The sequence below is a fragment of the Lynx canadensis genome, chromosome A2 (genome assembly GCF_007474595.2).
Source record: "Lynx canadensis isolate LIC74 chromosome A2, mLynCan4.pri.v2, whole genome shotgun sequence".
NCBI lineage: Eukaryota > Metazoa > Chordata > Mammalia > Carnivora > Felidae > Lynx > Lynx canadensis.
The window spans coordinates 20,630,403-20,647,955 of record NC_044304.2 but is presented as its reverse complement, the minus strand read 5'-3'; the positions used below and the strand labels follow the sequence as shown (position 1 = coordinate 20,647,955).

General features: G+C 52.0%; 1 protein-coding gene across 1 annotated transcript in view; it reads left to right on the top strand.

Annotated features, from left to right (window-relative positions):
* Positions 1 to 4,117: 4,117 nt before the first annotated feature.
* Positions 4,118 to 17,553, top strand: part of POC1A (POC1 centriolar protein A) — a 94,193-nt gene continuing 80,757 nt past the window's right edge. Inside the window, exon 1 of the mRNA XM_032592196.1 lies at positions 4,118 to 4,179. The gene's annotated coding sequence lies outside the window, so the exon portion shown is untranslated. The remainder of the gene's footprint in view (positions 4,180 to 17,553) is intronic.

Genomic DNA, 17,553 nt, shown 5'->3' with positions numbered 1-17,553 from the left:
TGCTTGGTGTGCCCTTGGTTGTGAGCCAGCCATGCTCCTTGGGATGTTAGTGTCTGTCTGGCTGCCTGGCTGGCAATGAGTGGGAGATCAGCCTTACAGAATGGTTAGAGACTCTGGAAACAGTTCAGCTCTGCCCTACAGAGTTGGAAATGTGAGCTCCAGGGTTAACAGTAATAGGGTCCAATAATTAGCATAGGAGATGGACTCTAAGGGTTGGGCAGGGTGGGAGGGTCCCCAACACCTGCCTTGTGCTGGCCCTTCCTTTGGAGTCTTCTTAGGCTCTGGCCCACCCAGAAGACAGGCCTGGGCCTGGGTTTGTAAAGCCAGCTTTGGAGCAAGGGGTGGGTTCTGATTGGCTAGAGGAGAAAGGGGCTGGATTGGGGCAAAGCCATCAAATGCTCCAGGAGGTGTGTTGGGGGGGGGTGGATTGCACATAGGGAATAGTATCCCCTACCCCCAAAGAGCAAACACTATTCTCCCAAAAAGCCTTGGAGGACCCCTGAACCTAGCCCTCTAGGATAGAACCCACAAACTGTGTTCCAGATATGTTCTCTTTGACCCAGACAGTGCTTTTTAAAAATGTGGATTAGTTACCAACATTTAATAATCAAGATATTGTTCCACTGAAATATTCCCAACTTTCCTTGAGGGATCAGCATGCCTGGAGCCCCTGAGCTGGCCCAGGCATAATTTGTTCTCCCCAGTTCTCTACCAGCCCTCCCGTCAGTGGGTCCCCGATCCTTACGACATGTAATGTCCCAGCAATAACATATTTCTGGCTTTGTAGGCATCTGAGTATGTGTCTGTAGCCCTAACCCATTTTAGAGCCAGGGTGACTAAGATCCTGAGAGGGGAGAGGTCTCACTCAAGGCCACATAGCAAGTGAGGTTTGGTCCGCAAGGGGACCCAAGTGTCTTGCTTTCTAAGCCACACACTGGGCTTTTCTGCCCTCACAGCCTCTGGAGGACAGTCTGAGGCAAGGGGTTAGGGGAAAGATCAGGCTGGTTGTGAGGGCTTTCTGGAAGGGACTAAGAGATGAGTTCCCTAGTGCTTGTCCTCATTCAGGCCCCACCCACAGCCCCTGCATACAGATCGGACCAGGGCAGGGCCTGTGAAGTGATGGGTGGTGATGGGATGGAGTAGGCTAAGCCCCTGCCCCTCTGGCCTGTATAGTATTCACAGGATGGAGGAGCCTTGTTCCCTGCCCTCCTGGGATGCTGGAGAGAGACGGCAGGAAAGTACCTGTTTTGAGACTGTGACCAGTGTGGTCAAGGGTGTGGGGACAGAGAAGGGCAGGGAGGGAGACCCACATCAGAGCTGGATCCTGGTGTTGAGGAGATGCTGCCGTGGACAGGTCAGCTAGGCTGAGGGGGCCCCCAGTGAAGGCTGGAGGAGGCTGGTATGGAGGAGGGACATCAGGAGGCCAAGGAGGCTGCGGCTCAGAGGGAGAAGGGGGTGTGTGATGGAGATTGGAGGAGGCTGGAGTCCCAACTAACTGCTGCCAGAGTCCCACTGTTATCAACAATGTGATTATCAACCAAGGTAAGGCCCTTAAATCTCTCTGGCCCAGGAGCATTTGAAGGCCTGCCCAGCACCCCTTCTGCCAGACATTGAGGAGCTGAAGCAAAGGAGGAGGAATAGGGAAAGAGTGAGGGAGGCTCAGAGAAGTGGTACTGGACAAGGGTAACTAGGAGAAGGCCAGGGAGGGATTATAATACTACAGCGAATGGGCATGGCAACAAGAACAGCTCTCCTCAATGTTTTGGCCTTGCGCTGTGATTATGTGCACAATTTCAGGTCCCCTCGGAGCAACCCTACAGGTAAGTGGAATGAGGAGACCCATCCATAGGGCAGAAGCTCAGAATGGTTAAGTAGCTTGCCCAAATTCACACAACCAGCAAGTGGAGAGTGTGGCTTACCTGTTGGCCTTGTGCCTTCTGGTCTAGCATTCCACCCTGAGGAGGATGAGGAAGCTGGGAGGAATAAGACTGGGACTGTGTTGGGGGTCAAGGTCTGAGTGGAAGCTTCTCTCTACTTCCGGGAAATCGGCCTAGTTTGGGTAGGCAGATGGGAGTTCCCAGCCAAGGAGCCAACCAGCCTGACTCTTAGTGGGAGTCACTTACTTTGAGGGACCTCTGGGCAGCCAGTCATGGCCTCAGGAGGGAAGACTCCTTCCAGAACCCACACACTGGTAGACACTGTATTCCTTCTCTATCCCCTGCACCTGGGTTAACAGCTCTGGGCCCAGATGCTTAGCAGTAGGACTCACAGCCTGGCACAGACCCCCTTCTGCCTTCCTCTCTCTTTGGGGCTCCTGGAAGGAGAAAAGGGGGCCCTGGCTCTACAGGTTTTCTGTCCTGTACTCCAGAACTCGCCTCCTTTCTGTCTCCTCCTCTCCCAGGCCTCCTGGACACTCCAGCCTTCTCCAGTGCTAACAGCAATCCCTAAGAACAGCCCATGCCTTCCTGAATTCTGCCTCTGCCATAGGCACAGGCCTGGCACTTGTGCGTGTCTCTGCACCTAATTCCCGAATGTGCCCTACAAAGTGGAGATACGCAACCCATTCTTGAGAGTGGAGGCAGGATCCTGCTTGTGTTCAGCTCCCAGCTCCGTCTCTGTGTGCCCCCTGGCCTTTGGCAAACAGCACAGCCTCTCTCAGCTTCCATTTCTGCATGCACGAAGAGGGAGTGGTACTTTCTGTGATGGTTGAACTATGTGTCCGTTTGACTAGGCCATGGTGCCCATTGTTTGGTTAAACACCAGTCCAGATGCTGCTGTGAAGGTATTTTGTACATGTGATTAACATCAACAGTCAGATGACTTTAAGAGAAATTATCCTTGATAATGTAAGTGGCCCTCATACAATCAGCTGAAGGCCTTAAAGAGCAAAAACCAAGGTTTTGTGGAGAAGGTCTTTTGCTGCAGGCTGTAACATAGGAATCCTGAGTTTCCAGGTTGCTAGACTGCCCTACAAATTTCAGATTTGCCAGCCTCCAGTCATCTGAGCCAATTCCTTAAAATCAATTTCTCTCTTCATATACCTATATCTATCTTATTGGTTCTGTCTCTCTGGAGAACCCTGACTGATAAACCTGGTGATAAACACACACGGTTGACACGAGGGCTCGCTGAGCCACTGCCTCCGTGCTTGTGGCGGGAGGGATCAGCACCTGGAAACAGCATGCAGTTAGTATTAGCTGGTGGCTATGGATGAAGGAACTGAGCCTCGGCAAAGTAACTTGTCCAAAGTTTCAGAGCTCAAGGCAGTATTTGAGCCAGATCTGCCTTCCCAACGTGTCCTTGCCCTGTCACCCTCCTCCTTGCCAAGAACCTTGGGTCGAGGTGGCTCCCTCTCTCCAGGATCCCCTTTGGGTTGAATGAAAGCCCTCAAGCCCTGGTGGGGGAGGTGAGACCGGAGGCACTGTTGGGGCCCGGCTGGTACTGAGTTAACAGGTTCTTGTGCAAGACTAGCAGGCTTGTGACATGCCAACATTCACCAACCCTAGAATTGCTGTGGCCCTGCTGTGGCCTTTGGAATCGTTGGGGTGAAATCAGCACAGGAGTGATGACCAAATAACGACCCTTCTCTTTCGGGATGGCTTCTTAGCCCCACCACCCACCCTGCAGACCTAGCAAGCTAATCCCTGTGCCTCATAGACTTGGGGTTAGCAGCACAGGGTTCTGCAAGGACCAGGTCAGGGAGGGCAGTGGGTGCCCTGGGATCCTCTATGTCTCAGCTCTGCTCATTGTCATCTATGGGACACAACCTAGTGTGGCCAGGCCTTCTTCCCATTATTTCAAGAATAGCCTCACATCCAGATTTTGATGTGAGCACTTGGAATTCTTATATTTTTAAATATCAAAAACTTAGTTGAGTAGATAATATTTGAATATGGCTAAAATGCAAAGAGTATGACATGGTAAAAGAAAATTTTTCCCTCATTCAAATCTGCCCATAGACACAACCACTGCTTCCAAGTTTTTATGGGTCCTTCCAGAAAGATCCTACTCAGTCATTCAACATTTACCTGTTGACTGCCTACTATAAATGACCTGCATTCATAAAACACATTTTGCTCCTTGTTTTTTGTGTTTAACACTGTAGCTTGGAGAGAGCCCTGTAGCGAGCAGAGAGACTTCTTGTGGCCTACCTCATCTCTAGTTGCTCTGTGGTTTCCGGTAGGTTGCTCATACAAATTCTTGAACGTGCTTCTTTGTATGGGGTGAGGACTTCTGTGGGATATTCAGAAATGAAATCACTAGGTCAAAGGGCAAGCCAAAGGTTTAAATCTTTTTTTTTTAATTTTTAACATTTTATTTATTTTTGAGACAGAGAGAGAGACAGAGTGTGAGCCAGGGAGGGGCAGAGAAAGAGGGAGACACAGAATCTGAAGCAGCCTGACTGAGCCACCCAGGTGCCCCAAAGGTCAAAATCTTTGATTCCAGGGTTGTTTTTTCTCTGATATTGAATTGTATGTGTTCTTGTGAGCAGCCTCAGACCCTTGATGAAGTGAAGTAGTTTTCTGGAAAAGGATAAATAGGTTTATTTATTCAGCAAATACTTACTGTGCACCCACTGTTTACCGGGTATTGGACTAGATTTTAAGACAGAACAAGGAAGATGTAGTCCTGTTCTCATGGGATGGATGGTCTAGTGGGGGAGACTATATGTGTGTGTGTGTATATATATATATATATATATATATATATATATACACATATACATACGCATATACACGTATATGCAAATATATACATACATATACACACGCATATATAGTAAATACAAGCCCATGTCAACATGTGACCACAGAATGAGCGCTCACATAGGTGGTCTGACAAGAATAGGGGCTGCTTTGTTTGGGGTTTGAGGAGGCCTCTCTGAGGAGGGGGTGTTCTGATGGTGAAGTTCCCCCTCTGATGTTCTGAGGAGGTGAGTCCTAATGGACCAGAAGGAGCCAACAAGGATGGGGGTAGAACAGGCCAGGCTGGGGAATCTATGCCCTTGGCCACCTCCAGCCCTGGCCAGTGCACTTTATAACATGGAAAGTTGGGAACACCAGCCATCTTGCCCAGGGCTGAGGAGGCATGGGTGTGTTTCATTATATTACTGTTATTATGACAAATATGTGAGCAAGAAAACATGGGCGAGAAGTCTGTGGGAGGTGGGCATGCTCGAATGGGCTCTCTAGAACTTTGAGGACCCTGAGGAGGGAGAGTGGGTAGGAGCTGGAAGGCCTCCAAGCCTCTGAGGCCTCACTGAAGTCACAGAGGCTGGCGTAGCATGAAGGGCAGCAGAGGCAGCCTGGGCCCAACTGAAGGGCCCTGAGAGCCAGCCAAGAGATGGACCTTACTGTGTGAAGTTTGGGATTGGGAGACAGCTCTGAAGCCTTGAGGCTCAACTTCAGCAGACCCTGGGCTTTAGTCAGGGTGGCCGTGCCAGACCCAGCCAGGGGGGGCTAGCATGGGGCAAGGCCACCCATGACATTTACCCAACCTCCAGAACCCATCCGGCTTGAATGCAGCACCCTGGTTGTGACACGGGCTCAGTGCTTCCCTCTAGGTAACTGTCACCATGCCACCCAGGCCCTAGGTTCCTCTTTTCTGAGCTACCCACATCAAGGTCCATTGGGATTTTGCCTTCATTGCTCTGACTTGGGGAGAAGGGTGCTTGAGGGGGTCAGCAGTGCTGGTGGCTCACAAGAGAGGTACTCAATGAGCATTTGTTGAATGAATGGATGGATGAACGAGCAAATGCATGCATGAATGAATAAATGGAATGGGTAAATAAATGAGGATTTGCTGTGGACTGTGTGAATGCATAGGTTTGTGTGGGTTCTCAGGCCCCAGAAATGGGGCAGTTTGTGGGCAGATTGTGTCAGCAAGAGGCAAGTGTGGAAAGCAAGAAGCAGATGGTTGGTCAGCAGATAGCCCAGAGATGGGAAGGGGAATTCGCAAGGCCATCTAACAGGCACCCCCTTGCTTGGGCATTTGTAGGAGCTTGCCCTGGGGAGATTTGTGAGCGCCCATATTCTGAGCATCCTGCCACCACACCTCCTCTCATCCATATACAAGCACGCACTGGGGGGCGTCTGGGGGGCTCAGACAGTTAAGCGTCCTACTTTGGCATGGGCCAGGATCTCATGGTTCGTGGGTTCGAGCCCCACGTAGGAGTCTGTACTGACAGCTCAGAGGCTGGAGCCTGCTTTGCATTCTGTGTCTCCCTCTCTCTCTGCCCCTCCCCTGCTTGTGCTCTGTCTCTTTCTCTCAAAAATAAATAAACGTTAACAAGCACACATGGGCCCTCACAGGTGTCTACGCAGCCTCCTCCACACCTCCCTCTGTGCTTGTCCTGAGTCAGGCCACCTCTGATCCTGGGCCTGGTCTGTGGAGCAGAGCTGGCATGGGATGGGGGCTACAGGACAGACCACAGGACAAGTAGTAAGTCTTCCCCATCCCAGACCTTCGCCCCTTCTTGTTGTCTTTCTCCAACCACCTATGTGGCCAGCACATCAGAGGATGACCATGACCATGCAGCAGGAATGCTCTCATTTACCTCTGCCTAACTACATTTAGAAAATAGTTTTTCCACAGTTTCCCTGCATCTCTGCTGGTAACTCTGAAGTGACAAATCAGGTTTGTGAGTTCTTAGGGCCAAGTTTCTGCCAGAGCAACCTGCTAGTCACATTCAGAGGTGCACACACTGGATATCTCTCAAGTTCATTCATAGTCTCAGGCCCGCAGGTGCTAGAGTCACTGACACCACCTCTGCACAGCCACATGCCCAGCCACTCTGATCATAGGAACAGTAACACACATGCTCATAGCCATATATAGCTGCAAAGTCACATTGTTACAGGCAGGCATGCTAGGGCAGCCACAGTGCACCATGGTTGTGACATTGTCATACATGAGGTCACACACGTGGGCTGAACCATGTAGGGTCACAGTGTTGTGCACGTTACTTTGCCCCTCCCCCTTACTGCTATCCCAACCTCCCAAAGTGCTCACTACCTCCCTGGGATGTGTCATCACCATCCCTTCCCCAACCCACATCCCTGATGAGGTCAAGGCTATCAAGAGCCCTATCCTTCCCTTGGCTTGCCTTTTCTGTGGCCATAATACTCACAGATGCCCTGATGGTCCTGTACAACTCTGAAAACTACCCAACGGGCCTGTGTGGACTCTGGGGCACTACAGTCAAGCTGTGTGATAATAACAGTCTCTTCATTCAGGACCTCAATTTTTTCACCTGTTTAATGGAGGCATGGACTTGGTGGTTCCAAGTCCTTTCTGGCACTCATGATAGGGACAGCTGTGATCCTGTGACCCCTCAAGCACTTCCTGGGCCCTGGGCTCCTTGAGCCACCTGGCTTCTGAGATTCTACTCAAACCTTAAGGCAAATGCCTCTCAATAATGAATGGGCCCCAGTGAGGTTTCCTTGGGAACAAAGGAGAGCCCAGCTATGCTCTCACTGAAGGCCTGATACCTGGCTGTCTGTCAGGGTCACAGGAGGAGCCTGTGAGACAGGGCGCCACAAAGCCTGATCTCTGGGGGACTCACCCACGCCTTCTTACAAGCAACACACTGGCAGAAAGAACCTTCTAGAAAAGCTGCCACATAACTCAACTGCAAGCTCAGGCAGGGTGTCTCAGTACAAGAGACAGTCATTGTTCTGGAAAGGCCAGAGGCAGCCCCTCCTTCTTCCCCTTCTTGTTCCTGATCTTCCCAGACCCCTGGGGTTCCAGCATAACCAGTATGTCCCCCTGAGTTCGGGAGAGGTCAGTAGATTTATAAATCCCCAAAATCTAGTCAGCGTCACCATAGGGAGATTTGTGTACTTTCCAAAGAGTGGTTGTTGAGTGGCCAATGTGTGCCAGGTGCAGTGCAGGAGCCCAGAGAAAATAAACCAAAGTGCACCCTAAGTAGCACTGGTGCAGGACGTTTCACAGTGTTCTCTGGAAAAAAAAAAAAGTTCTGTGGTCAAGTAAGTTAGGAAAGCCTATTATATAATTCAGCTGGGCTGAACAAAGGTAAACCAGTTTCTTGCTTGTGGGTTTTGGCAGAGCCTGTATCAGGCTGTGTGCTGCAACAGTGTTCTGGGAGTGGGTGGAGAGAGAGTGTGAGTCTCATTTCCACCCTGCTTTCTTCTCCAAGCCTCTGGCCGGGCGGGAGACCTTGAGCAATGCTGCTTGAGGGGCACCAGGATTCCAGATACAGCAGGGTGCTGGGGAATCTGAATTTCTGCAAGTTGTCAGGAGCTGCCAGGACATCACTTGGAAAACCACTGATCTTAGAACAGCTAGAGGGATCTTTCTAAGGCTAAAACACAGAGGTCCTCCTCTGCTCAAAGCTCTTCTGTGTCTCCCTCTCACTCAGCAGAAGCCACGTCCTCATGGAGTCTGTAAGGCCCCCCCACCTCAATGACACTGTCCCTCTACTTGTTTCTCTGTCCCTTAACCCTACCCAACAAATCCCCACCTGGGGCCTTTGCTGTTGCTGTCCCTTTTGCCCTGTATAATGCTCCTCCCCCAGATCTTGGTGGGGCAATCATCCCTCATCCCATCATTCTCACCCCCAACCCAGCCTTGTACCCCTGCTCTTCCAAGAGGCCCTCCAATACCACTGCTCTTTCCACAGCCCTGCATGTTGACTCCATGAGGCCAGGGCTGTGCTGTCTCATGACTCTGTTCCTAGCACCAAGTACAGTGCTCAGCAAAGGTTGGGGGGACTGTTAAGTGAATGGAGCCCAGGACCCCAGCAGGGCTAAAGCTTGGGCCTCCCAGGCCAGACAGGCCTGAGCATCTAGGAACACCCTCACAGGTGGACTCTGGATGGGGCCCTCTGGTCTGATGCCAGGTCTGGTGCCCTGGGAAGGGCTGGGGAGGAGGGCAGAGGTGTCCAGGCTGGGGCCGTGGGGAGTGGCCCTGTGGATGCCAGGTTCTGTCACTGGCTCTGTGAACCTTATCAGTGCTGAATTGCATCCTATCCTTGGAGCACTCTGTGTTCCTGGTGCATCTCCCCAGAGGTCATGGAAGTGCTGATGAACTTATGATCCTGATGAGCTCAGAGGGTGTCCTATGGCAGAAACCAGAAGTTTCTGAGGAACGGGGGCCAGATCTGTCTCCCCACTGCAGCCTCCATTGGCTCTGGCTTGGCCTAGGGGTAATCCCAGTGGGCAGCTGGGGGAAGGAGGGTTAGCCAAGCCCGTCTGACTGCCAGATGTAGAGGAGGTATAGGGAGGTTGTGGGGCAGTGGTACACTCTCCTCTTCTGTAAGGTGGGGGAGGGGGTGTGTTGCCCAGGACTTTCACCAGGGTGGCCTGTCTGATTCTGTGTCTTGTGCTGGCGGTACCCCTGTAAGCCCTCCCCGCTCATGTCAAGGCTGTGTTTGGGTAGCCTTGAATAGCCCCCCACAGGGACTGTGTGAATTTGCACATGATATCAGTGGTGGCCTTGGAATTTTCTGGCAAGCAAGGCTTTGACTTTGGGCCTCCTGCCCAGTGAGCTGACATTAGGCCCTGAGCCTTGTTCTGAATGGCTCTGCCTGGTGGGTAGACTGAGGGCTGGGGTCCCTGGGCCTCCTGTCCTGGCCTTCCTGTGTACTCATACTGCCGAGGCACACACAAGTGTGCGTGTATGAGTATGTAGGTACCTTCAGGAAAAGCCTGCCGGTCTGAGCTCCCACAATCTCCCCCCCAGTGTGCCCTGCTTTTTTAAACTACCATTTATTGAGAGCTTACTGGTGCCAGGCCTGTATTTTAATCCTTACAGCAACTCTGTTCCCTAGGGTTGTGTCTCTCAAAAGGGTATGTTGAAGTCCTAAACCCTCAGTACTTGTGGATGCGACTTTATTCAGAAATAAGGTCTTTGCAAATGTAATCACGTTGAAATGAGATGATACCGGATGAGAATGGACCCCAATCCCATGATTGGTGTCCTTACAAGAAGAAGGAAATTTGGATATGTAGGGAAGACAGCCACTTGAAGAAGGCAGAGAGTGGAGTCATGTGGCCCGAAGCCAGGAACTCAGGGGCTACCAGGAGCTGGAAGAGGCCGGGAAGTGTCCTCTTCTAGAGTCTTCAGAAGGAGGATGACCCTGTCGACACCCCAGCTTTTAAATTTGGGCCTCCAGAACTAGGAGAGAATCATTTTTTGTTGTTTGAAGCCACTTAGTTTGTGGCACTTTGTTACGGTGGCCCCAGTACCCCTAGCTTCTATTATGATCTCCATTGCATGAGGAGATGAGGCTCAGAGAGGTTGAGCTCCTGCCCACAGCTACACAGTAAGTCAGTGTTGTACCTGTGATTGGAACCCAATCTGCATAACTCCAGCCTTTCCCTCATGGACCCCGGAACTATCACCTCCTCCCTTACCTCCATCCCCTGACCCACGAAAGCACACCAATCCCCAGCCTCAGGGGAGACCCCATGCCCTCCCTGCTAGTGGCCTCCAATCTTGTTTGCTGGCTCCTAGACTTTCCCAGTGTCCTGGCTTCCCCAAGCTCCAATCCTACCTACCTACTCTTCCCTCACCACGCCCTGGACCCCAGCGTGGCCTCAGTCCATGTGGGAACTCGGTTGCCCCACAACCCAGCATCCTGCCACCCTTCCTGCCATCTCCATGAAGTCATATCTCCCTGCAGCTGGACCCCTTTCCTCCAAACAACCCAGGCCACTCTGTTCTCAGACCTCTCCCTTTTCTGAAGGGGCTTCTTGGGGGCTGTCCTGCTGGGACCTCCATGCTCTCTCTTTGCCAAGCACAATACTGCCGGACAGTCAGACTCCTGTCTTACCCCAGCTCCTTGCCAGTGGCCATAAGACCAAGCCAGTGAGACCTGGCATTTCTCCTTTCCCCATTCCCATGGGTCCCTGACCCCCAACTCTGTCCCAGAACTCCTGAATTCCTACACTTTGCTGAGAGGTGGCTACCACCTCTCCCCAAAGAGGAATAGCCCCCTGGCCGATGTCACCCCCATGTACATCCCCCTTCACCCTGGGCTGGTCACCTGTCACACTTAGGGCTTTGCCCAGTCTGTCCAGTTAAGCACCTCCTCTGAGTGCTGAGGTTTCCAGTCTCACAGAGGGGTCCTTATGAAGGGGAAGGCTGCACCCCTCGCTGGCACACCAAGCCTCTAATACTCCCCTGCTACCTATAGGATGGAGGCTAAGTTCCCCTGCGTGGCCTTTGCGGCCTTTCCTGCTACTGTCCAGGCTCCTGTGGGCAGCAAGTTTCAGACAGACGGTGTCTGGGTTCTAGTCCTCTCTGCAGTAGGGCCTTCCCTGGTTCCCTGCCCCCAACCCGCTTGATCCCTTGCCTTTACCCTGGCCCAAGGGCAAAACTGACACTGCCCAAAGCAGGTGCAGATCTGTTTGGCCAAATCTGACACAGGCCTGGCATGATCTGGCAAATCCTGTGTCGGCCTGGTTGAGAGAGGAAAGGAGGGCAAGGCCATTACTTGCCTGATATTGTGCTGACCTTCCCTGGACAAGCAGAAGTTTGCATAAGAGAGGTCACCGGAGTCCCTGTGTCCATGCGGCATAGCAGGACACCAGCACATGCAGGGTGTAGCGGCTTGTGTTGGTGCCCTTCCTGGTCCCCTCCCTCTTACAACTTTCATGCACACAAGGCCGACTTCCTTGCTGGTACTCCAGGCCCTGTGCAGAGGGCGTTCTTCCCCCAGATGGCCCGGAAGTGCCAGGCCTGCACCATGGCTATCAGGAATGTGAGGATAAACCCCTCGTCTCCCTTATCTTCAGGTGGGAGGGCCCCAAGGCACGTTCTGCATTGTGTCCCAGAGCTCTCCCATGTAATGGGGCCCCAGTCACCCACAGTGGCCATCTGCTTAATAACATACTTTTCACTGGCTGCTTTCGTTTCTCTGTGTCACTTCCCCTTGCCCTACTGCTGTTTCCCAGAATCACCTCCCAAATAAATTACCCCTGAATCCTTTCTCGGGGCGAGCTTCTGGAAGAACCTAAACTAAGATATGCAGCAAACTAAGATATGCATAAAGAGTCTCACACAGGCACACATACACATGCAGCAGACACATACAGCCATGTAGAAGTGCTCAGTGACACGGCCAGGCACATGTGGTCAGTCGTACTCAGACACGCACACATATGCGTGCACACACAGATACTCTCATACTCCTAGACACACGGACACATCCTCAGTCATGACGCAGACACATGCACACACAGCTAGGCACACACCTGTGTCCATTCCACGTGTGCTAGAGAGGGGACCAGAATGAACTGACCGGACCCTCCCTCCAGAAGCACAGAGATCCTCAGAAGAAGACCCAGGCCCGGTAGCCACAGAAGCAGAGGATCTGGCCTGAAGGAATCTGAGCAGCTTGAGCCCCATGGGGCCCGGAGGAGAAGCAGCCTTTCCTTCTACCTGTGGAGGGTGGGGGCATTTGAGCAAAGGGTAGAGGGTAGGATTTGCCCTGAGGGCTGAACACTGGGGTGTCCCAGGCAGAGGGAATAGTGTAGACCAGGCACAAGGGTGGGAAGGTCTGGCCCATGAGGTGGGATGGGGTGCAAGGCAAGGCTGGAGCAGGGACAGAGCAGATGGGCTGTGGAGAACCTTGCCTTATTCTGACAACCAGAGGGGAGCCATGGATGGGTTTTGACTGAGGGAGCACACGGCAAGCCCCAGGGAATACTGACAAGTGTAATCAAACCCACATCTACGTCAAACCCCTTCTCGCCTCCTCGAGGACCATAAGACAAGTCCCATCCCCTCTGGAATTCAGTGTCTCCCTTGCACAGGTGGATGCTCAGGCCCCACACATATGAGTAATCTGTTGGGGGGTGAACCTACCTGGGACCCAAGGATGACTCACCACAGGAGGCCTTTGTCACCTGGGTGAACCTCTTGGCTCCTGGCAGCTGGGATGGGAGGGGCCAATCCCCAAGGAGCAGGGGAACGGATGGGTGGAAACTAGGCAGTGGAGGTGAGTCCACACCAGGCAAGCTTGTCACTGCCCACCTTAGCCCAGAGGAGCTGTGTATCTCTTCCATCCCATAACTTGCCCTTCTGGGGCCTGGGATGCCATTTCTCTGTGGAAGACCTGCTTGTCCTTGAACCCCCCTTCCCACATGCCTCCTCCTGGAAGCCTCCCATCTTATCCACAGAGGGACACCCCAGTGCTGAGCTGGATGGAACCCCTCAGAGGACACTCACTGGGCTCAGCTTGCTTGATGGCTCCTTCTATCTGATTCCCCTGATGAGCCAGGCACAAGGGCTCCTGTGTACCTGACCCTCCATAATGTAGTGATCCCAGAATAGGGCTAGCACACAGCTGGTACTTCACAGATGCTTGTGGAATTGAATTTCCTGCTACCAACCTAATAGAAAGCCCTTCTCTCTGAGTCCGGGCATCACTGGGGCCCTTGAAAGGGTTTCCCAGTGTCGCTTGGGTCCAGTGAGTCGGGTGACTGAACTGTCAAAGTTCTGGTGACCTTTCCCTGTGTCAGGCCGATGATGAGTGCCCAGCACTGCACTGGGCAGGGTGACCCAGCAGGGTATGGTTCCTGCTCTACTGGAGCTCATGTTCCCCAGGAAGATGCACAAGAAAGCAATTGCTCATAAGCACCCTGGAGGATGGAGGCAGGAGAGGGTCCCTGGGGTGGGCCCGGAAAGAGGTGTCTCTGAGGGGTTAATGTTCAGGCTGAGACCTGAAGGTCCATGCATGAGACAAGCCATGATCTCAGAGAAGGGCAGGCCAAGCAGAGGAAACAGTCAGTGCAAAGGTCCCTGGGAGGGTCTGAGCTTGGAGTGCAGGAGGCCAGTGTGACAAGATGAGGAAGGAGAGACAAAGGAGGTCTGGCTAGGCTTGCCTCCAGCCACTTCCCTCAGGAAGTCTGCCCAACTACATCCACCCATTGAGACCAGAAGGGCCTTAGAGGTTCCCTATGGATGTCCTTATTGGACAATAGGGAAACTGAGGCCTGAGTTGCCCTCAGAGCAAGTTGGGACCACAGAGCAAGTTGGGGTCAGAGTTGAGACTTGTCTAGTCTTTGGTCCCTGGCCAGAGCATCATAGGTAGATGAGAGCTCCCTTTGAAGGCAGGGCAGGGCTGTCCAGGTCCCCACTGTGCCCAGGGCTTCTTGGTGAGTTACCAGGACCATTACATAAGAATCACCCAGACCCATGGAGTCAGACTCTACAGCTGGCCTGGAAATCAGCATTGAAACCAACTATACCCTGGATTCTGGAAACCCTGTGCCCTAGGCCCTCTGAGCAAGCTCACACCCTTTGATGACGAGCTGGGAGACTCTTCTACAGTCCTGCTTCTTTTTTTTTTAAATTAAATTAAATTTAATTTAATTTAATATTATTTAATTTTTTAAATGTTTATTTCTTTTTTTTGAGAGACAGAGACAGAGACAGAGACAGAGAGTGAGTGGGGGAGGGCAGAGAGACAGGGAGACACGGAATCTGAAGCAGGCTCCAGGCTCTGAGCTGGTAGCACAGAGCCCAATGTGGGGCTCGAACTCATGAACCATGACATCATGACCTGAGCTGAAGTCAGACGCTTAACCGATGGAGCCCCCCCAGGTGCCCCTCTACAGTCCTGCTTCTCACAATGATGGGTGATGGAGGGGGGACATGAAACTACAGGATACACTGGAGCATATTCCTGACTATCAGCATGACTTGGAGTGAACTGGTCCATCATCAAAACATTAATTTGATATTAAAAAGATATTAGAAGAGAAGTAGATGCCAAACCGACTTGACTAAGATAAAATGTGAGACAACAAAGGACTTTCTAGCGTGGGGTCAGTCACTTCGGGACTCTTCGGCCCCCATCTCTGCTTGTTGGGGGTTAAAGTCTTAAGACCCTTTTAAGTTACACTGGGGCCTGAACTATGTAAGGGTTCTTAGTTTTTCCAATATGTGTTAGAATTAAAGGTTCTGGCTGTGCAGGCACACAGACTTGGGTTCTGATCCTGGCTCCCCACTTACTAATTCTGCACCTCAGTTTCTCCATCAGTAAAATGGACAAAATACTGCATCACTCCTGGGGTTGGCGCTAAGACTTCATGTGGCATTTGGGGTACAGTGACTCTGGTATATTAAAGTTATCAGTTATTTTATTGCTGACCTTATTCGAGGCCAGTTCACTGCACTGCAATTCAGGATTCCCTGGAGGGGGGAAATCCAATTGCCTTCTGACTCTGGGCCCCTGACCCCAGCTTCTGACTCCAAATGCTCTGGGGGCAGCCAGTAGAGTCCTGCTATGGGGCCCAAGGGGCTGTGGCCTGCATCTTCCCGTCTTGCCCCACATCTCTAGAGTTGTGCTGGTAACTCCAACCACCCCCACTCCTCCAGCTGGGCAGTGGGGCACCAGGACAAAGAGTTACCTTGGCTACTGTGGACTGGGTCTATGTTCCCCGTGGCCTCACCAGAAGACTGAAGTCCAAAACGCTCAGTGACTTGCCTAAGACCACAGAGTCAATTCATAGTCTGGGGCTGTGCTGTCCAATACAGTGGCCACTGGGCACATATGGCTGTTACATTGAAGTTAATGAAAATTAAATATAATTTACAATTCAGTTCTTTAGGCACAGTGGCCACATTTCAAATGTTCAATAGTCACATGTAACCAGTGGCTACTGTATTAGCGTAGATGTAGAGAACATTTCCATCATCACGGGAAGTTCTCTTGGTCACTCTGGTTTAGAGCAGCTTGGGCCCAATGGCCTCACCTGGGGATCTTGTAAGACACTGGTACCTGGCCCCACCTGCAAAGGTTCTAAATGGCAGCCAGGGCTGAATACTGCTGCTCTGAAGCCCTGTCAGCATTATCTACCAGGAAGGTTCTCACGTTTGAGTTCAGACCTTTGATGGCATTTGCACCCCACCCCCAGCCCACCTGTGCAAAGCCAAGGCCAGGTGGCCTCAGTTTTTTGGGGTTTGTTCTATCATAGCTGGGCTGCCCTGGGTCCTTCTCTTTTCCCTGGACAATGTGAAGGGGAGGGCCAGCATCTTCCAAGGGGTTGCTTGGGGCTGTGAGAGGGAGGGCATTGGTCATGCTCACGGGAGGACTCAGCACACAGAGGCGTCCACATCTGACTTGAGTGGATGGTGTGGCATAGTGACTCTGTATCTTCACACCTCCTGGAAACTGGTCCCAGATCCACTGACATCACTGTCCCCAGGAATTGCCATAGCAGCTCTAGTCATGCATTCACTGTTTGCAATGTGGAAGGACAGGCTCAAGGTGGACGCTCACCTAGAGGGACACCCAGTGTCCCCACCGGCGTGGGCTTCTTACCAGAGTGGCCAATGCTGTTGGATGGAGGAGTAGGCCTGAGTGAGGACGAAGGCTTGTGGCCCCTTAAACCCCTCCTGCTTTGGGGTATGGCCTGTATTTAGAGAAGTTTGGCTTGTAGGGGTGTGCCATTTCCACAGGGGGTAAGACTGAGGCCCAGAACTGCAATGAGACTTCAGAGGGAAGGTCCTCCTGCAGGGGTCACTCCCAGTCCTGATAGCGTAGCCTCATCTGTGAGGGGTCTCTTTTGGCTCACCTCAGCCCAAGGAGGGGACAGACATGTGGCTAGTCCCCTGACCCGTTGAAACTGTTCCCCATGATTCTTGTCAACATTTGTGTCCTTATAATCTGGCCCTACTTCTGAGGCCATCCACTTTGTCCCTGGTCTCCAGATACTCCACCCTCAATCCTGTCACCAGACCTTTGCCTAGTCTGTTCCCTGCACTGGAATTGTGCCCATTCTCTCTCCTGTCTACCTATGCCCTCTTTGTGCTCTGAAGTTCAGGTTTTCCTGCCCCCACAGAGAAGCTTTCCCCCATTACCCTAATCCCTTCCCCTTCTCTCCTGCTGAGAACAAGTCCCACCCTTCACAGACCTCATTACCTTTTCTTTTATTTTTTTAATGTTTATTTATTTTTGACAGAGAGAGACAGAGCATGAGTGGGGGAGGGGCAAAGAGAGAGGGAGACATAGAATCCAAAGCAGGCTCCAGGCCCTGAGCTGTCAGTAGCACAGAGCCTGACACAGGGCTCGAACTCACAGACCACGAGATGATGACCTGAGCCGAAGTTGGACGCTCAACCGACTGAGCCACCCAGGCGCCCCAGACCTTATTACCTTCTGTGAGCAATCTTGTCACGATTCATTTACTTAATTGGCAAATATTTACTGTGACCCCACTCTCTCTGGGGCCCTGTGCTGGGTGCAGGAATATAGTCACATCCTTTCCCTGGAACTGATGTTCTTTTTTTTTTTTTTTAACGTTTATTTATTATTGAGAGACAGAGAGACACAGAGCGTGAGCAAGGGAGGGGCAGAGAAAGGAGGAGACACAGAATCTGAAGCAGGCTCCAGGCTCTGAGCTGTCAGCACAGAGCCCAACGCGGGGCTCGAACTCACAAACTGTGAGATCATGACCTGAGCCGAAGTCGGTCGCCCAACCAACTGAGCCACCCAGGCGCCCCTAGAGCTGATGTTCTAAGAGGGGAGAAGATAACAAACCATCAAGTCCAGTGTGCCAGATGGCAATGCCACTTGTGGAA